Source organism: Vidua chalybeata, chromosome 5 (genome assembly GCF_026979565.1).
Source record: "Vidua chalybeata isolate OUT-0048 chromosome 5, bVidCha1 merged haplotype, whole genome shotgun sequence".
Taxonomy (NCBI): Eukaryota; Metazoa; Chordata; class Aves; order Passeriformes; family Viduidae; genus Vidua; species Vidua chalybeata.
The window spans coordinates 62640699-62662545 of record NC_071534.1 but is presented as its reverse complement, the minus strand read 5'-3'; the positions used below and the strand labels follow the sequence as shown (position 1 = coordinate 62662545).

Here is a 21847-nt window from a genome sequence, read left to right as displayed (position 1 = left end):
CTCTTGCATATTCTCATTTTCTGATCCATTCTTTCTCCGTGCTGTTCACCTTTAATACAAACAATTCTTGACAGCTCTTCTTTGCACTCTGTTTAGCCTCAGGCAGAGATGAGTTCTGAAAGCATTTTAAAGTATCTCATAAGCTGGTACAGATTAGGGAAATAACATGCATTGCGAGCTCATAGTACCAATATTTCATCCAGTGCATTTCTAGAATTGCAGTAACAGACAGTCGGCAGAGAATTTACATAAAGTCTTTCTAAACTATGCAAAAAATAATATATATATATCTATATGTGTATACAGATGAGGATTCTTTAACTGTATTTCAAAACTAAGTATTTATCTTTCAAGATGGAAATAAGTCCCTGTGCTCATCATCAAGCAAAAATCTTTGTACAACAAAAAGACATTTCAGCATTCAAAGTAGCTGAGTATTTTTTAAAAGTGGGAAGAAAAATTAAATAGAATTTGTATTTTTAAGTTTTGATTTTTTTAATTTAAGGTCCTCATTTCAAGTATGCAGTCTTTTTCCTCTTTTAAAGTCTCATCAGGAGGAAAGAGACCCCAGTGTGACCTGAGCTTTTTAAAATTCATGGCCACAGTTCGTGCAGCTTCCATAAATGGCACCAGGATGAAAATGGAAATGTCAGTATGATGGGGGAGAGAATCATAGTAGCTTGTATTCTTATATGGTGAGCTTGACTGACAGACCTAAAGGATTATTCTGGGATTCTAGCTTTAATAAGTGCTAAAGTGCACCTTAATTGCAGGATTACAGAGAAGTGACAGGCCATTTCCTTTTTTTTTTTATTTTTTGGAAGAGAATTGATACTTCACTGTTAAAATGTTGAAAAAACTCATCTTCAGTTATTAGGATATTTGTAAATGCCATGTGAACTTTGGTATAAATTGGCATCATAACAGCACATAACATGTTTTCTTCTTGTGTTGAATTTAACACTTTAAATGGAATTCTTGAGGCCACATATCCCTTAAAAATGTATACTATGTAACATTACTGTACAGCCCATAAACCTGAAAAGGAAGACAGATTACAATTTCCACAGGAAAGGTGCAACTTTAGTATCTAATAAAATTATAATAACGGAAAGAAATGTACATTTCTGGATAAAGGTAATTGTATGTGCAACATATATGTTTCATGATTCTTTGGGTCTGGTTTTTATATTAATTACCAGAGAAGTGGAAGCCTGGAAAATTACCAGGAGGTCTGTAATTCTGTGTCAGAAAAATCATGTTGTTGGGTGTCTGGGCAACTTTTTGTTACAGATGGGATTTTCAGAGATAACAGCTTGAGAATACCTAAAAGTGACAGATTTCATATCAATAAACACAAAATGTTCACCAGGTTCAGTTTAATAGTTACAAAGTTCATGTGTCATCTGAAACACAAGTGAGCAATTGCGAGGTAGTCGTTCACCAACAGATTTCCAAAAGTAGAATTTAGTGTTGTTCTTTTCACATTATGATCTAAAAGCAATTTCTATAAATCTAGAAAGACAAATAATGCATCTTGAACAACATTGTTGTCATTTTTCTGCCTGTTCATGGGAGCTAACCTGTCATTTCTTGGGAGGTTTCAGTGTCCACTATAACAGGGAGCAGCTGTACATTTGAAAATAGTATCTGCAATTCCCTGTATAAATCCCAATCTGCTTGGAAGCATTTGCAACACAGTCCTTCTGAGAAGCAGTGGAAGAGACACAGTCTACAGGTTATACGCCTTGGAAGCCAATTTTTTTTTTTTACTGAATTATGCCTTGGCAAGAAGATTTCATTTTTTATCCTTTATTGTATGTGCTTTGTAGGTGGCCAAGAGAAACAAAGAATTGCTCTTTGAATCTCAGAGCGGTTTTCAATGACTAGATATTTGACTTGCCTATTCCTCCTTGAGATTGGCTTTCACTTCTCTTGCCTCTTACAGCAGCACGTTGCTGTCTCTAGGGGAAAGGGACAATTACTGTTAGAGCCACATATGATCTGGATTTTCACTTGGGCCTGTCAATCACGCTTTTTCATGTAATTAATTATTTTGTGTATGAAACTAGGAATTTGACTCTTAACAGTAGAATCATAGAATTGTTAGGGTTGGAAGAGACCTTTAAGATGATCAACATGCTATCTATTAACATGTATTCTATTTATGTTTCATTACTATTGTAGTTCTTACTTATGATTATTAAGTATTTTTTAAATTGAATCAAATAATGAATTTCTGTCCACTTATATTTCTGAAATTGAGAAACTGTTTTGTCTAATAATTCTGTAATGGTGCACAACCTACTTAAAATCTAGTGTGGTCTATAAAATAATATCATTTTCTTCCTACATATATAGTGATTTGCTTTGTTTGAAATACAGAGATGAGTTTCTTGTGAAGTATTTCCTTGTATTTCACCATAAAAAGATGAGATACATCATAGCAAAATATCCATTTACTACATCCAGGTTATTACTTTCTGAATTATTTGATTGTAGAAAGAAGTATTATAAAAGTTTTTTGTTTGTTTGTTTGTTTGTTTGTTCTTGGTTTTTTGTGGTGTTTTTTTTTTTTTGTTTTTTTTTTTTTTTTTTTTTTTGTTTGTTTGGTTTTTTTTTTGTGTGGTGTTTTTTTTTTTTTTTTTAATTTTTTTCTTTTCCTGGATCTTGTGCCAAAATCAGTGTAAAGACAGGAGCAAGCCTAAGGAGTTAATTTACTTGCCTCTTTCTGAGGATTGAAGAAAGGAGGCAATCCCAATAAAATAGAACCAGATCAGACTTTTAATTCAGTATTTTTCAAAAGGCCCATTTTGGTTTTGAAATAAAATCAATCTGCAGCTGAAAACAGAACAGACCCTCAGGTCCTCTTTCTACCACATGCACTGGGAATTAGTCATGCATCTCCTGTTAGTAATAGCTGAAGTCTTGTTTCTAAATCCTCATTAAAACTGTTCCCTGCTTATCCCTAAGCAGAATATAGGAACTGCAGGCCAGAAGTAAGAGGAAATCCCTGGCACAAGGAAAGCAGGGTTAATCTTCCCAGTGGATACACCAGTGGATCCACTCTCCCCCTCTGCTGCAGTGATTTCTCGAGGTCTGTGTCTGCACTGGTGTTATGGTTTGAGGTGAGGTGTTAGGCAAAGCGCACAAACCAGGTTTGCTTTTTTCTGTGCGGTTATTCCTACTTTACTCCCTTTAAATCAGAAATACTGCTTCCACATGTCACTCACTATTTGATTAACTTGGAAGAGCTGATTAAAGTGTCAGGTTGAAAGTAATGTGACATGAACATGACAACATGACTTTGAATATATTTGGAGAGCAACCAGCAAGAAAAAAGGGCTTCCCTTCTTCCCTTCAATAAATATTCAGTAACAAATAATTGATGGTTCATATACCTTAGTAATAATAAAATATAAATACTGTTGCTTCATAGTCCCATTTCATGGCAGTCAGAATTTTTCTGTTGTCTCAAGTCTTGTATTTATTATATATTATTTGCTATCAAGTTTGGCAGTGGACATAAATTTTGCATTTCTAGTGGTGCATCATATATGTAAATAATTAGTTATGGATAAAGTATTTTCACATTCTAGTACTCCAGTATATCACTCAAGGGCAATAAAAACCTTTAGAAATAATTTTAAAAATTTGAGTTAGATGCTAAATGATTTTTATCTTGACCGGGATATTATTTCCTTGGTGAAATTTTAAAATGTTGTACAGTTTTTGCTTATCTTGTGTATCTCAGGCTAAGAGCTTGAAAAGAAAAAAAATATCATTTGGGAACAGCAGTCTAGTAGAAGGAGTATCAGCACATGGCAGGAATGTTGGAAGTCGATGGTCTTTAAGGTCACTTCTAACTCAGTCCATTCTATGATTCTATGAATAAAAACCTTGGAAATACTAGGAAATGAAACCATGAGTGTGACAATATTACCCCTCCAAAAGAAAACCCCAATTTAAATAAACTAGGAAAAAGTGTGTTATCATTTATTCATTGAAGGTCTTATGTGTGGATAACAAATAAGATTTATTAAGGAATCCAGATATGGAGAAAGTGTTGTGTAAATATTTTAACATGCTACATCCACATTCCCTAAATATCTAAAGACAATAAAATATTTGTGGGCTTATTTTTCCTATTTAATTTAAATAGTAGTCACAGACAGCCAAGACACTTTTATTATTTAAATTAATTAGTTCAGCATATTTTAAGATTAGCGCTCTTGATATATTTTATGTGATAGCTGACAAACTGAAGGTATTCTGGTTTATTGTGACGGCTAAATGAATAGTGCAGGTTTGCTACATCAGAGATTGAAAAATGATTGTTTCAAGTTTCTGATTTTGTGTGTGTTCACACCTTTAAATTTGGAAATAGATATTATGTAGGTCTCATGCAGATAGCATGTGAGACTACTTTTTTTTTTTTCTTTTTTTTTTTTTCTTTTTTCTTTTTTCTTTTTTGTATTCTCCATTATTTTAATCAGGGAGTTATTTGTGAAAACATGTAATTAGTGAAGTAGACCTTTAAATGAATTTCAGTGTCAGCCTGTTTTAAATACCAAGGACTATGGCTTGGGGTAACTATAAAGCAAATGTTAGTTGCAGCTAAGTTCCTAAGTACTGCCTGGTTGGTTCAGTATTAAACCTGGAAGGAAAATACCAATGCAGAAGCTTAAGTAAAGAACTCTAGGGTCAGTATTGCTTTTTATGCTCTGACAATTACGGTTGGGTTTATTCCCCCTCAAGTAGATTGCTAAAGATCCCTGAATTAAATTCTTATTTGAATAATCATCAAAAAGAAATAGCTTTTCTGACTTGATGAAAAAGCTTGTTTCTGTCACAATCCAGAAGGCCAAACAACTTGAGTATGCTCCATTGCAAGGAGGTATTTCTATTTTGGTACTGGGATTAGTACCATTAGTTTAATTGGATGGATGGTCTAGCATAATCACTTGTCATCAAGCTGACCATGACTTCTGTCTAAAGTTATCTAAATTTAAGATAATAAGGTAGAATAAGGAAATATTCTTTTTGTAGCCAAAGGTATTTTTCCTCTTTCCTCTTGATACTTAACACTCAGAAACTTTCCTGGAATGGTAATTTTTTTTTAATTGTTTTCAAAAAATAAGTTTATGTTTAGAAATATTGCAGGAAGCTATATAACAGAATTAATTGTGCCCAAAATAATTGGGCTAGTGTTTGAACTGTACTATGCATTGTTATTTGTCTTGAGTTGGAAACGATACTAATTTTTTCTATCTGTTATTTTGTGTTGAAGAGTATTCCCATCTATCAGTTTAAGAACTTTTACAGCTTAGAGCTGTATTTTAAATATTTTACATCTATTATAATAATTTAACCTGGGGAAATTAAATACTGTATTCAAGAAAACAGTCACAACTCACTAGCAATTCATGATGGGAATTTTCTCTTTATTGTGGTGAAGCTTTTTGTCCTGTACAGTAATTTATTACAGGGATGAAAAGAAGTTACATGGTTTACTTCATGATCCTTTGGGGAAAAAAAAAAATTCTTCATATTGTTGCGGTGATCTTCTCTTACCAGGTGCTACTTTTACTTCCAAATATTTTTTTTTTCTATAGATCTAATTTTGGCAGAAATAATATTTTCATTTCCACTGCCAACTTTCTTTTATGAGTAAGCACATTAACACAGCATATCTGCACCCATGCAGACATCCTAGTTTTCTCTGTTTCAGTGTTCAGCATGCTTCCAGAGAATCCCAAACTTCATGGTTACCATCTGTACTTCATTAAAGAAATGCACTGAATAGTTGTCTTGTAATCTTCTAGGTTCCTATTTGTCAGATACAGAAATTTACCTTCTAATTCATATCTTTAAAAAAAAAATCTATTTTCCAACATACTTCACCTTTATTGCATAAATATTTAAAAATATATTTCATTACAAAAGAACTCCTATATTGCTAAAATACAACTATGACAGGGTGTTGTACTGACACACAATTCCCTATGAAAAGCACATTCCACAAAAACAAATCACATTTTAATATGTTAGCACTTATTTCAATTTAAATAGAATAAAGTATATTAAAAAATATTTTTCCTATTTAAGTTGAGGAAATTACTAATTTATTTCCTTTTTGCTGTTGATGTTGTTCATGCTATTTTTAAAAAAGAGACAAACCTAAAAAATATTGAGTTTTCAATACAACAATACAGGCCTTGGGCATGGGCCTAACCCATGGCTGTGGGCTTTTTTCACATTGACCCCCCTCGGCACCATCAACTGCCAAAATTTCTATATCATGTCTTTCCTCTTCTTATAACCAGAAATTCATCTGCATGGACCACTGACATGACACAGTCTTCTTAAATACTCAGAGGATATGATCTCCTACATGTTCAGAATTTTTAATATCACAGTGAGGTGTGAAAAGCCATACCAGAAGCCAAAGTTGTATTATGTACTTAAGTTGGTCTTTGTCATGTGGCTTCAACAAATTAGAATACCATTCAATGAAGAGATTTTCTTTCCCATTGATTTTGAAAACTCTGGAGTTTAAACAGAAAGATGCCAAAACAACTTTGTGTTCCTATTTACTTTCTTTTCCCAAAATGTGTAACATTAATTTGTACAGTTTGTAAAAAAGCAAAAGTGTGAAAAACACTTTTCTAAAAATGGAGTGGTGATTAGCATTAGCATTCAGAGTAGCTGCCTCCTGTTGCAGATTTCTTGACCAGCGATATGGTGTGCATCCAGAATTATCTTGGACTTCATAGCAGGTCCTGAGATTCCAGTGTCTGTTAGGCTGCTTGACTGAGTTATTCAAGCTGTACATACTGCCAAAATCTATTTTGGAGAACAGATGATTGCTGCTACTCCTCAGATCCCTTTGCATTTCTTTTGCTGTGTATTCTCTCTTATGCAGAGCTTGAAATAGCAATTAGTGTTGAACCCTCTTGTACCAAGAGGGAAAAGTTGGCTCTGCAGTAAGATTGGCAATATTCTTATGGTAAAAATAGCTAATGGTGGCCTTTGTATTTTTGCAATACAGACTGCTAAGCAGAACACCAAATATCATGTTCATTATTCAACTTATTAAAAATATAAGACAATTTAAACAACTACCAATAAATGTTTAGCTGTATTTCAGTTTGTTAAACAAGTAGATATGATGATTTAAGTTGACTGCTAGAAAAAAAAAAAGTGCTAAATTGCTTGAAGTTATTTATATCTAACAAGAAAATACCAATTTGTGTGAAAACTATTAAAGATGTTCTTTCTTAAGGACCTTAAATCATACTTTAAATGTGAGTGCAAAAGCTTTGGAATATTCCTTGATTGCCCTAAGAGCCTGTCAATTCTTTTTTTCTCCTCTTCTCAAACAAGTTTGCCTCTTTTTGTTCTCAGTTGTTCTTTTCAGTTCAGTGTGTTGAGATCTAAACGAGGAAAGAGAGGAGAAGGGAAGGGAAACCCTGGCCTTCCCCTTTTTCCTTCCTTCTCTGGTCTGGCACAAACTGCCAGCTCTGCCCTGAGCTGTGCAGGTGGCACCCTCTGTCACCCTGTGCAAAGCTGTAGAAAAGCAAATTAACTGTGCAGGCAACTTCTCCCTCCACCCCTGTGGCATCTGGTGGTGTTGTGTGGGCTGAAAGGGGATGAGCCGAGCAAAGACTTGTGCAAGTCCTTAAAGATGAGGACAAGGAATTTAAAGCCAGTAATATAATATAAACTGCAGAAAATAACTAACATATATTGGCAAGAACAAGTACCTGATGCATACAGAGATATCTTCTATGACTCAAAAATAATGTATTTGAATAACAAGAGTTTGTTTGTTCTTTACTTGACCCACACAAATGATGAGGAATATCTGTCAATGAATGTCAATTTTTTCTCTTGGGCAGTGTGAAATATTTTGTATGGAACCATCCCTCTACTCATTAAATTTTTATAACTGTCCTGTTGCTTTGTCTTGGTTTTAATATCTAAGAGGTTTAATATGCTTATTATCAACAGAGTTATGAAAGATTTCCCCCTGGAAATAAATGTAGTTTTCAGCTTTGCAATGTTGCAAAAGAAATTTGGTTTCTGTAAAACTAATTTTTTAATAATTGGTCCTCATATTTCAGAATGTCTTGTATTTCCAGCCTTTAATACCACAGCTGTGAATTTTGCTGAGTTTTTGGCAACCTAGCTCTAATTTATGATTTTTTTAAACCTCTACTGGTTAAAAATTATATCCCTGTGTTATTGCACTTTACAAGATTTACATGATGAATCCTTATAAATCTATACTCTAAAAATACTTCATTGATTTGATTCTTTCAGAAGAAAATGAAATATAGTTGTTTCGTTTTAGATGGACAGGACATAAAAGTTAAGGTTCAAAGTATTTTATTCTGGAAAAATAATAACAATGATAGATTGTATATTAAAAAGAAAGGTAATAAATCTGGATACTATTGGGATATCCATATTGATAAATTTATCATGGTTGATTACCAAGAAATGACATGTTAAATAATGAGTAGTTTAATATAATGACTTATATCTTCTATACTATAATTTTTGCATGTGCATTATCATATTATCCTGCACTGTAGTTATTACTATTTTTAAAGTAGTATCACCTTCACAAGCAGTATGTTCAGTTTTACTTTTAAAGAGAGGAAGACAGATAAAGAAGAAGAAAGACTAGAAAAAAGATTATGTAGTCATATGTGGTTTTGAATACACTTAGTGGCTTTCTGTAGATATGTAGATACTTTTAAAGAGTGGAAGACAAATAAAGAAGAAGAAAGACTAGAAAAAAGATTATGTAGTCATATGTGGTTTTGAATACACTTAGTGGCTTTCTGTAGATATGTCCAAAATTTGAGCCTTGAAAGGTTGCAACAACATGCAGAATATAATTTAAGGATTTGACTACTGGTTATTTGTTACTGCGGACTCACTTTATTGCATACTGGATTTTTCTATTATTTTCTCAAATTGCATCTCTAGAGATTTTTCATATTCCTATTGGATAATAAAGAACTTTTGGCATACTTCTGCTTAATAGGCATCTTGCAGCTTTGGCATCCTGTCGTCTTCAATGTGTCCTTTCCCCCTGGAGTGCCCTCTTGCTTCATCTGTCTTTTCAAATGTCTATAGTAGCTGGTTATTTTACATAATATAGGAATTTGAAAATAAAAACCAACAATTTAAAAATAGTATTAATTTCTGGGTTTTTTTTGTACAAATATTAATAATTTTTATTGTATAAGGATAATTTTCAGTGGAAAAAATGTACTGAGACAAAACCCTGAACATTACCCGGTGGATACGTTTACATGGATTTGCACTGAATTCTGGATTAGTTGAATGAAATTGAATAAGCTATGTATGTGTTAAAGTACTTTGTACTTAAAGGACCTATTTCTTAGCAGGACTTCCAAGTTCATACAGGACATTTCATTGAGACCTGCCCTTGCCATTGGAACCTGTCAGGCCTCCTTCAAGTAAATGTTCAAATTTTCAACAAAAACATTTAGCTTAAGCATCTGTTATAAAATCAGATCAGGACTTTTCAGTTAATCAACATGATAAGATTGGTTACTTCTAAAAAGGTCACACATCTCATTGCAAGTCAACTTTCAGCTTAAAAGTTGTTTATTTAAATTATTTTGGTTTCTGCAGTTAGACATACCACTCTTCAAAACAGTTATCTGTAAAACTGTTCAGTCTGTAGAAATATTTCATGGTAAACTATTTACATTTTTAACCTTTTGGTCTGTTCCTGTGAAAGGCTCTATGTCCTTGGTATCCATTTATTTTCAGTAGCATTTGAAGTCACTCAGATCCATTTAGGTCAGCACCTTACTTTATGTTGTTGAAAACCAATGAATAATTGTTGACTAGTAAGAGAGTAGGAAAGAGGGGAAAAAACAAATCTAGACCCTGGCCTTCTCAGTTGGCAGCTGGAAATCAAAAGCACACTGGGGTAGCTAAGCATGATGGGTATGGCAAGTGACAGACTGTTCAGAGCTGAAGGAAAGACAATAACGAAATCTTAAATTAGAAAATCTTCCACAAGCTGACAATGCTGCTCAAAACAAATTAAAAAAAAAAAAAAAAGAAAAAAAAAACAAAAACAACAACAATAACAAAAAAAACCACTACACATAGGGCTTGGCAAAGACAAAGAAGAAGAAATAGAGATTGAGAATGCCAAAAGACATCTTTAGAGCCTTTCAATTCAAGCACCCATAGTTTACCATGTGAACTCATTTGCAGAGATGCTTGAGGTTTTCCTGGTTAGCTCTGGAGGTCCAAAGAGGTGGCCATTCCTGTTCTGTTTTGTATGCGTTCAGCAGGATGGAAGGGGGTTTTGGTAGCAACACTGCTTTTTACAGAAGTTTGCAGAAAAGGTGTCCCTGCCCAACCATGGGGGTTGGAAGTAAAGTCTGTAATGTCCCTTCCAACCCAAACCATTCTGTGGCTGTATGATCCTGTGATGCTGCTATAGTGCTATGGTTCTTTATGGAAGAACAGAGTTTACATGCCTTGTTAGAAATGACCAAATGGGATTATGTGAACCTCATACACAGTTAAAAAGCCTTTGTGAGACAGTAGAAACTAAATTATCTAAGAAGGATGTAACACAGGGACTACTGAACTGGCAGTGTGGTTCCAAGAGATGTTTTATTTAGTATTTCCTAGTAACTTTTCTTCTGGAGATGAGAAGAGGCTTAGTTGTTTGGAATGTTATTTTGCTTTACTTGAAAGAAAAATCTCAGGAATCAGCATCTGACTATGCATCTGACTGGAGTTTCAGCACAGTCAGCCTTGACATACCAAATATATACTTTGTACATTGCTTCAGGGTCATTTAGTTGAATCCAAATAGAAATGCTCAACTCCTTGGACAGCATCATAAATATCAAATACTGTTGGTTTCATTCCTAATTTGCAAAGGCTCACTAAATCTTTCAGATAGTTGCATATCTTGCAAGATATCTAATATATCTTTACTGATTTTTCAGCTTTCTAGTCAAGTGACATGTTGCTTTGCCTTCTTACACAGTATCTAGCTTGATCCGTGTTTGCATATTGACAGGATTTTGTTCAGCAGTAATTGCAGGTCAAGGTAATTATTGTTCTTAACATGTTTTCAACCTGGATATAAAACTAAATCCGATTTTTTAAGGAAACCTAAAGATGTACATACAACGAGGTTACTAATTACCTCAAATTCCCTTTAGCTTTTTAGAATCAGTATAATGATTTTATTTGGACTAGTATTTCACCTGAAGCATCTAAATTTTAAAAAAAGGATGCTAATATTGTTATACTATTTATGTATATTCACCACTTTTCCTATGAATATACAGGAATATGAATATTATGAGAACTTTAAGATAGTCACATTAGTAGGTAAAATTATAGGAAAAAGAAAACAAAACATCCTAAATTAGTGTTATAATTGTGCATTGTGTTAAGTTCTGGATGCCTTGTGATAGTAAAATATTAGGGAAATCAAGTGATTTTCTATTCTCAACTTATATGTGAGACAGAATTTTGTCCTGGAGATTTCATTGGTTCTAGCTTGAATGTAAAAGCATGGACAGTGAATAAATGAGATTTCATACCTGCTCTATACCTAGAAAAAATCAGCCCAGATATAGTGTCCCTGCTTAATTACTTCTTTACTGACCTTAAATTTCATTTCCTGCAGTTGTCACCAGCATGAGAAATGTATATTACTTAACCAGAAAAATCTTTCTGCTTTGCAAATCTTACTGCAACGTGAAAACCATATTTTGGCATATAGTCTGGATAGTTGCAACATGTACTGTTAGGTCAACAAATGTTGACTTGATTTTAATCATAGGGTTTGTATCTGAAATGGTAAAATATTTTTTACTCACAGGCAGAGAAAATGGTATGATGTTTGAGAATGAAATAGAGTTTGCCCAGATACTTGCATAAACGTGTTTGCCAGTGAACAAAGATGTGGTATATATCACTTTACTTTTACAATTTTGTCAAGTGTAATGAATTGAAGCTCTTGCTGGGATCTGTCATGCTTTTGTTCTTTAGATAATAACTTCCAAAAAAAATACTATAATTCTTAACTTAAAGACAAGGCATTTGATGAAATTGTATGTAAGAGTGCTTATTTGTGGCATATTTATAATTTCATCCTCTCTAAGGTTTTTTTGTCCTCTTATCCACTCTCCGTATGTACTTTTGCTGATTTTAGCTTGTTCTCTGTGTTCTGAAAAATTGTTTTGAGAAAAGGAAAAAATGGAAAAATGAATGGTTGATTACAAGAGTGGGAAAGTTTTTCACAGTTTAATGAGTTGTTCATCTTTTTTTTTTTTTTTAAGCTTAACTGTTTCTAGTAGTCTTTGAGAAATGTAAGTCTCAATTATCACTGCCCTCAACAAGCTCCATGATGTTGAAGAGTCATTGCCCATCTTTGTTTTGTCTTTAAAGTAATAGTGGTTGTCCCTTATCTTGTGAAAGCCTGCCATGAAATCAAGCTGTTATCCAACATTATGTAGCATCTTTTCTTAGATTAAATATTTGTACTACAGGAATTACTTACTTGGTTAAGAATTTAGGTAATGCAGAAGGCATCCAGATTGTCTCCAACAAACTGGATATGGAATTACCTGGGCATTACCAGGCTGACAGGTTGCAAGACTGACTGTAGTAAAAATCTTGGTCACCAACAAAAAAACCTCTGCACTGTTTTTTGGTTGTTGGTTTGGGGCTTCTTGTTTCTTTCTTTCTTTCTTTTTGTTTTACTTTGTTGGGTTTTTTTTTTAGGGCAAGCTTAACAAATAATGTCTAGTCTTTTAGACAGCTTGATGTACATGGCTGTCTGAGATCGTGCTGGTCTAATAGAAAGTCACACAATAATAGCCTCTTGCCACTAGCTTAAGTGAAAGGTGAAATGGAAACGTTTATTTTCCAGATGAGACATTGACTTAGTAACAGCTTTCTATTACTGCAAATTACTGATATAGAAGTTAGCATTTCCCCCTGTTTGCAGCAGCCTGGTGTGTTCAGAATGAGTTACACGCTCCAGCAGCTAAAAGCTGTTTGACTCCAATAAGAGGCTTTTTATCTAAAATATGGACCACACTTACAGGAAATATAAAATCACAGTTATTATTGTAGAAGAGTGTGCTTCTTTCTTTCCCACCCCCCCCCCCCCCCCGCCCCTTTTTTCTTTTCTATGATATGCGGGAACCATGCTCACTCTGGAAATGAAAAGAAAACAGATCTGTTTCCTTATGATTTTCCAGTATCTCATCTCTTTTTATTATTGTTTACTTTATCAAGAGTTTTGTTGCACGTTTAGCAAAACTTTCTTCCTTCATTTTAGTTATGGTAAAATAATTGTTTATGCTTCTTACAATGTTTATTTTAAGGTGTTTTCACTAGTCTTTCCCTGTAGAGTGAGATTGTCGTGTTGAAGCTGAGAAAGGGGGAGAACAATATTAAAATGGGACTCTTTCTCAGAGACTGGTAACTTCCTGGACTTTCTTGGATTGTTTGAAACAACAGTATTGAAGTGTGGTAAAATACATAAAGCATAAATATACATAAATATATAATAAATTGATTCAAAATTCTACAGAATATATGAAAAGTAGCCCAGTATATATTGAGTGCATATAATAATATTATATAATTAATATAGTATATGATATATTGGTTGCATGTAATCAAGCAAGTAACTTCTTTAGTTCTATCTCTGACACCTTTCTTGCACATTTTGGAAGCAGAGAGAAAATAAATCAAAGACAATAAAGGCATGCTCTATATCATATAAACCTTTACTTCTGTGTGCTAGTTATCAGCTTTTGTCAGATCCAGCTCAAATTTAAAACAGAATTTTTATACAAAATAAGAAAATAAAGGGGAGGAAAGGGGAATTGGGCAGAGGAGTTCTGGGTAGTTTGTTTGCTTAATTCCTAAACAAATGTAGTTTCTCGATGTAGAAGATAACATGTGTTCATTAACTTTTTGATTTCTCTAGACTTGAAAACTGGGAAACACCTTTTTTTACATCTACTCAAAGTGATACACAAAGTCCTCCATGTAGATCCCTTTAGGGTAACTTAAAGCTCTGAAAGGCTGAAGATTCACCTATTCCTTATAGCAAGGACAGAGAGACTTTCTATGGTGAAAAATGCTGTATGGGGGATTCTCCAAATACATATTTATATATCTTCTAAAGAGAAGAAAACCTTTTGGAGCATTTACCTTCTATGCTGGATTTTGGTTTTTTATGTCACAGATAGTTTAGAAATATTTAACTTTTAGAATTTTCTATTCTAATCATTTCCTGATACCATTCCTTCAATACATTTCCATAATGCATTTTTCTGAAACACCATGAACTTCTGTAGAACTACATAAATTAATGATAATCAGAGAGTTAAAATTCCATACAGTACACAAGTCAAACTTCCTGGTGCTCTTTTTAAATAGCTAGTTTACATAAATTTATTCAGGTTTATAGAAAGCGCAGTTGTGTGCATTTTTATATGTTAGTTATATTTTTGTGTGGTATTTGAAAGAATAAGACAAATATAAGACCTTGTTTTTTTTATATATGAATGAGTTCTTTATTTGGAAACAAAGCATGCCTTTTCTGTTTTAAAAACAATGTTTGTGGCCAACAGTATTAGAAATTTTATGTACCCACAAAAATGGGTGGAGAAATTACAGCCTTCAAAATAAAAAGTGTACAGTTAATCTCCCAGACCCATAGCAATGCATCAGAAACCATTCCTGAAGTGCACTTCAAGAGTATGGATTTGTCTCCTCTTTGTAAATTGTAATGGGATTTGAAGTACCAGAAGTCTGTTTTCATCATGTGGCAGGTGTTGAAGGACTTCTCTCCTGGTGTGGGTTGTTCTATTTTTTTTTTTTTTTTTTTTTTTTTTTTTTTTTTTTTTTTTTGAGACCTGGTCTAACAGAACCTCTTTTGATCTCAGATTTCCCCAAGAAGAACAGAGGAAGAGCCAGAATCTGGTTTTAGCTAATATACACAATCCATTAAAAGATGATTAATTCCTGCATTAGCTACTTCTATGCTGTCATTTCTCAGTACCTCCAAATGGAGTCCTAGTAAATATCTAGGAAGATTTTTTTTTTTATTTAGCTGCCAGAAAATATTTTTAAATTACATAATATAAATAGACAATAATAGGAAGATTTCTAACAGAAAACAAAACAGAAAAAAAATCAAGTACTAGTTGCTTTTTTCACTGTATAAGGGTTCTCGAGAAATATCAAGAACCTTTTCCTTTGATGAATGAAAAAATGTACTAAAATCCTATTTTAAAAGAGAAAAGAAAAAAACCTCCTTGATTTGCAAGAACATGTTTGTAATGTTAATGATAAATGCATTAGTTGAGTTGTCTCAGAAGCCCTGATTAACTAATTTAACTATCCATATCCCTTTCATGTCACGCATAAAAGAGTACTTCTGTAATGGTCTCTTTCTAGTCATTCTTTTGAAATATTATAGAGAACTCATTAAATATTGAAACAAAACTTGAACAATCTTTCTAAGGCAGCATAGAGTTAGAACTTCCCTCCAGCAATATTCATATTTTAGAAAAAGTTGCACCCTGATCCAGAGCAGCTTTAAATCTGCTATGATGCAGTAGTGCTTTAAGATTTATCACTTTACCTGTACCTTACCCTCATATGGTAATACTCTATGCATGCTTTTATATAACAATTGAAAAATATTGTAGGTCATTAAGGTTTCTGCTGATATTTAAATAAATCCCTCAAAGGAAAACTTCCTGTATATTCGGGGTAGATAGAAACACCACATCTAAAAATCTATGTCTTTCTATATTTGAGAGAAAATTCAGTTTTCCAGTTCCAGAGGCTGTTTCTTCCCTCATGATTACACTGTGTCCAGTAATTCACTTGCAGTCTATTATTGATTACTGGACATTAGCATCATGTGTTTGAAAAAAACAATTTCTAGTAAGTGCTCCTTAGGATTAGGGAGGTTTAGTTTCTAAGGAGAAAGAAAAAGGCTGCTTTTAAATTATGCCATTTTAGCATATTAAAAAAAAAATCTTAATTTTGATCAAAAATTGTATTACAGATCCATTGCCGGGAACTGAATGTGAATATAGATGTAATTGAGAGGATGATTGGTCTCAATGATTTCATATTCAGGCCTCTGGAAATGATGCTTGGGGGGACTATATCAAGAGTCCAACAACAGACAAAATACAAAACCTGTTCATAATACAAATAGGGGTAAATGTAAGAATAATTCTCTGCCACAATAGGGAAGATTTCTAAAAAAAACTTGTGAATTATAATGTCTTAATATTGTTGCAACAAACCTTTTCAAATGCAAATGAAAAATTAAAATAAAATCAAAATTCAGACACCATTTTACAATGTTGTTAATCCCAGGGAAAAACAAACAAACAAACAAACAAACAAACAAAAAAAAAAAGAAAAAAGAAAAAAAAAACACACAAAAAAAAAAAAAAAAAAAAAAAAAAAAAAAAACCAAACAAAAAAACAGCAACTCTAACAGATTCCTTTTTCCTGCCTCAAATTCCTTAATGAGGGTGGGTTTAGTTGTAGAAACCTTATTTTTGCATCTTCTGAAGTTTAGAATACTGGAATGGGTTTCAGGATGTTTTTTGAGTTTTCCTATTTGTTCATGGCAGATGCTTTGGTTAAGATGATCTGTTGACTGCTGAGTTTCCAGTTCATCAGACTGGATCAGTGAAATGATCCTGTGCAAGATGAGCTGCAGTAAGCTGCAGTTGCCCAATGCTGTGTCTCAGCTTATGGGGTCAGGCTCTGCCTGCTTCCATACACTTGTATTTCTGACTGTATGATTGCCCACTGCTGATGGGATGTATGTTGAACTCTTTTTTCCACTCTGTTTGCTTGTTTGTTTGGGGTTTTTTGTATAATCCCTGTAGATGTACTCACCAGCTCTACTTGTGGTACAAGCATCATCTTTCAACATCAGTAATTGTGCAATGACACTACTGCTGAAGTACCTCTGGCCCTTTCTGCTTCTGAGTTTTTGAACTGTCAGAAGGTGCACCTTCTAAGAGAATATTCAGTTAAATATAATCTTGTTTCTACTACTCATGTCTTTGATGTTATTCTCTCCACAGATCTTTCAGACCATGACTCCTCATTGACAGGGTTTTTTAGATTATGTGTCATTAGTATAAAATACTGAAATGGTGCTTAAAATGCATGATTTACAAGCTTCAATTGTAATGTCTTCTTAACCCCATATTCACTTTGCCAGTGTAGTATCCTGGTTAGTCATTATCCAGCTACATTTATTGAATCCACCTTCACACTTCACTTTAACTGATTGTTGTTCTATGGACATAACTTTGAATGTTTTGCTGACAACCTGATAGATTATTTGAATTGCCTTCTTCCTCCCCATCCACCAAACATCAAATAAATACATATTTAGAATTAATATATTTTCCCTTCATCTTTCTTTTTCCCCTCCTTCACTGTTCATTCTAACAGCATTCATTATAGGTCTCTTGATATATGTCACTACTTCCTCCTGTTTCTTCCTAAGTGTAAGCCCTGTATTTGAATAGCACTATGGTACTATGGTTAGAAATCTTTCCTGTAAATTCACAATCCCTTTCTTTCAGAATTTAATTATGAAGATTAACCATTCTCTTGGTTGTTATGCAGTACACTTTTATTTTTCTCAGTGTTGTGTTTTCTGTTTCTGCATCATCATTTACAGTGGTTGAGAATGTGTTTCTGAAAATGAAAAACAAAAAAAAAAAGAAGTTGTTGTAGGAAATAGAGCTACTAGTAGAAAGGAAAACTTCAGTTGTAATGCATTTTCCAGCTCTTATTTTTATCTTGACTTAATAGCCTTTGGCACAATGATCACACCCTAATATTTTCTTCCTTATGCCAAGCAACTGCACTGTTTGAGCTCTCTTTAGGGAGTCCTGAGAGGGCTTGCAAATAAGGATAACACCTTTGAAACGTATTTGAAAGAAGGCAAGCTCTGGTCAGAATATCAAATCCATCTATTAAATTGGATTGTCTGAATGCATACTCTACCCTATAAAACTAAAGTAATGCATCTACCGAATGGAGCTGTCTGAACACATGCTCTCCCCTCTAGAAATAAGGTAATCTACCTTTTGCAGGGAGCACTAAACACCACTGCATTTGCCCTAGGGAGAAATATATATAGGATATTTAGCTAGGTATATATTAAGAGTTACTTTCTGATAGCTTGTCTCTGCCAGAGTGCTAACTAAGCATTGTGTTAAAGCATCAATTTATACGCAGAGAAGCAATTTAGTAGTGCCATTTCTCAGGCAGTGTATTATTTAATATAATATAAAACTGCATGTATACTTAACATATCAATGGCTTTCTTCTTTCTCCTTTCTATGCTTTAGTACCCGGTAGGACACATCATAATTTCAAACTCTGGGTTGATTTTTTTTTTTTAATTATCTCAATTGATTTTTGTTTATTTTTGGTTTGGGTTTTTGTTTGTTTGGTTGGTTGGTTTTGGTGTTTGCTTAAAAGCAGCCAGAAAACCAGCAGTTTTTCTGATGACATTGATAAGACAACATACATAATAGGAAGTTTCACAGAATAAAGCAATACATCATCCTGAGCTTTGAATGGCTTTCTGGAAGATGTTAATGAAAAGACTGATGGCCATTAAAGGACAACTGTAGCTCTCTTTAGAAGGTAGAATATATTCTCAGCAAATAGAGGTGAATCATCTCTCATTAGGTGGATTATTGAAAACACCTAGTTCTTGCTCTGGGATGTAATTTTGATCAGGCACAGTATTGCTGTATCAAACACTACACTGCATAAAGTGCAGTGTTTGGTACTACAAATTTTCTTTAACAAGAGCATATTTACTATTTTATATGTTCTACTGGGAGAAAGTGCATTTTTCTACAATGTAAAAATGAGAAAAACTGCTTGAATTTTCCTGAAGGCAATATATTTCATTGCCTGCTAAAAATAATTGTTACTGGGATGGCTGATAAAAACGCTTGACTACATTGTGGTGTCCTCCTCTTCAGGTACTGTTTTAACAGTTTTACATGTCAAACACTTTATGCTGATAATTTTTTCCTACTATTTCTACATCACAGCCAATCTACTATTTTCATTACTACTAGGTCAATAATTATTGATCACTTGTCATTCAGATTAATTCACTATTGCTACTATGAATGAAGGTACGGATTGATAATGGAGAATAATTCCATTCTATTTTAATATTTTTTCTAGGAAGGTAGAAGCAAGCACACAATCATTTCTGATGGTTAAGGGATTTTGATACTTTAAAATGTGATACTTTATTATAACTGTGAGGTGGCAACTTATATTTCTTGTTTCAAAACCCAAATACTTAAAGCTTCTATTAAAAAAAAAATGATGGCTGTATGTACAAATAATTCAAGTTCTTTGCTGGAAGGGACAGAATGCACAATCAAGGCCAATTTCCTGCAGCCTTAGCTCTCTGTCACCCATGCTGATGTCACCAAGGGGAGCAGTTGTCCAGTTCAATCGTCCACATCCTAAAAATTATCTACACTTTTGACACTGTGAGATACAGGTCACAAACTATATTCCAGTTGCTTTCCACTTGTAGTAAACTTAAGAGCTAAGTAGAAAATCAATGCCACCATTAAAGTCTGTCACAGGAAAAAGTGCAGGAGAGATTAAGAGCTTTTTATTCCCATGCTAGCAGTACATTTATGAATTCAAAATACGAAATGGAAAGTATCACCCATTTATTTAGAAAAATGTTTAATAACTGTAGCTACTGGAAGACTCCCAGGAAAGAGTTCAAAGCAAAGCTAGCATTTACCTTAATATAACTTCAGTTTGCTAAAATTACAGGTGCTTCCTGATTGGGGTTAATGCTTTATATTTCATATTCCTTTTTTTTTTTTTTTTCCCAGGGTCAATGTGTTTTTAAAGCCATATTAGCTCTGTCTCTTCAGAAGAGGATTAGTATTGCAAAAATCATAAAGGTTTTAATGTTTTGTTACTTAATGCTGCTGCATTATAACTTTATGTTCTTTTGCACTAGTCATAATTTTAGTTATGTTTCATGTTCTCCAAATTCAATTACTTATCCTCTACTGATAATATAATATAATATAATATAATATAATATAATATAATACATAATTCCTTATATAATTCTTTCTCTGTGCTTTGGCATGAAGTGTGGTGCACAAGTGTCTCACATCTCTTATTTTTTAGCTGAAAAATTGTATAAACTTTGACCCTACTTTTCTCACTGATTTTTTGGAAACTATTGAGATCTTTACTTGATCATCACATGGTTTTTGTGCTTATTTTGGTCAAACATCACCAAACTCATGACTCTGTTATCTGGGCCATTGTTTTTTTCCTTTGTGGGCAAAGTTCCTTTCTGAGGATTACCTGAGCCTACACTCCTCTGAATATCTTTTGTGACACTTGCTTTAGATCAATGTGAAGGATGTTTAAGTTTAATTGCTTATTCCAGCATGAAAAACTGTCAGCAATCTGTGTCTTGCTGTTGTTGGGGTCTTCTCCAATTTTATATATTTTAGTTCCCCGGAGACAAGAAGCCTGTCTGATTTGTGGAACTTATAGTAAGCCTATTTTCCTTAGTACAGTTTTCCAAATAGTTTAGTGATGTTAGTGTGATTTTCCAGAACTCCCTTTCCCATTTCAACTAAATATGTACATATATCATCCTGACATCTCTCTCAAATACTGAAAGAAGTACTGTCTTGGGCAGTATCAGAGGAATTACAGTATCATCCATCCATTTTGAATTAGCTGTCCATTTTTCTCCAGTTTCTTTCATTTGCCAGTGCTTGTTTTTTCTTTGTATCTTCAAAGACATCACATTTATACTGTTGCTTTTTCACTTGCTGGTCTTTCTCTGCTTGGTTTTGTAATTCATTTCTTCTACTGATTACCAATGCACCACACAGTTTTTTGAATTAGCTGCTCCAGTACAAGCAGCTTTATGTCCACTCCCGTTCTTCCTTCCTTCCATCACACCTCTGATTCTAGCCTGATGTTAATTGCTGCTCTCACTGACATCTCCAATCTAAAGATTGGTTTTTCCGGCCATGAGTTATACTTTCTGCATACATTATACATATATATATATATATATATATATATATATATATATATACACATACACCTAAAGTCCACTTAAAGTTATTGGAAATGCTGTGGATCAGAAGCACCAGCGATTGAAATTTATGAAAGAACAGAAAGTACCTTTTGTGCTTTAATGTGTATGTAACAGTAATGACAGCCATATTATAATAGATAGCATGTTCACTACAAGTAAGCTGAAAATTAGGTCAAATGGTCTTCTGGTGCTAACTTCAGCAAGGAAATGAATGTTTTCAGGTTCCACTATACATGGATCATTTGAACCATACAGAGTGCTTACTAATATGTCAAATCAGTGCAATGTACCTTCAAACATGAAAACAGTGCTCCATTAGGAATAAAAGCAGCTTAAAATTTGTACACTGGTCTATTTATCACCTTTTTTAGAAGAAGAAATAAAATAGAAAACTATCTTCTAGATTCCATTAGACCAAGTCCCTTTTTTTTTTTTTTTTTTTTTTTTTTTGGGTCTTTGATTAGTTTTTCTCATTTTCATAAATTTCTGATTATATTCTGAAAAAATGGTGATTGAAGTAGCTGCATTATTATGTTTCCTATGAAAAACTCTGCTCCTGATGTGCCTGTGCAGATACAGGATTTAGAAACTGCATTCTTGCACCTAAGC

The 21847-nt window shown here is 33.5% G+C and overlaps 1 protein-coding gene across 1 annotated transcript in view; it reads left to right on the top strand.

Moving 5' to 3' along the window:
* Positions 1-21847, top strand: part of CACNA2D1 (calcium voltage-gated channel auxiliary subunit alpha2delta 1) — a 361282-nt gene that overhangs the window by 210726 nt on the left and 128709 nt on the right. The window lies entirely within an intron of this gene.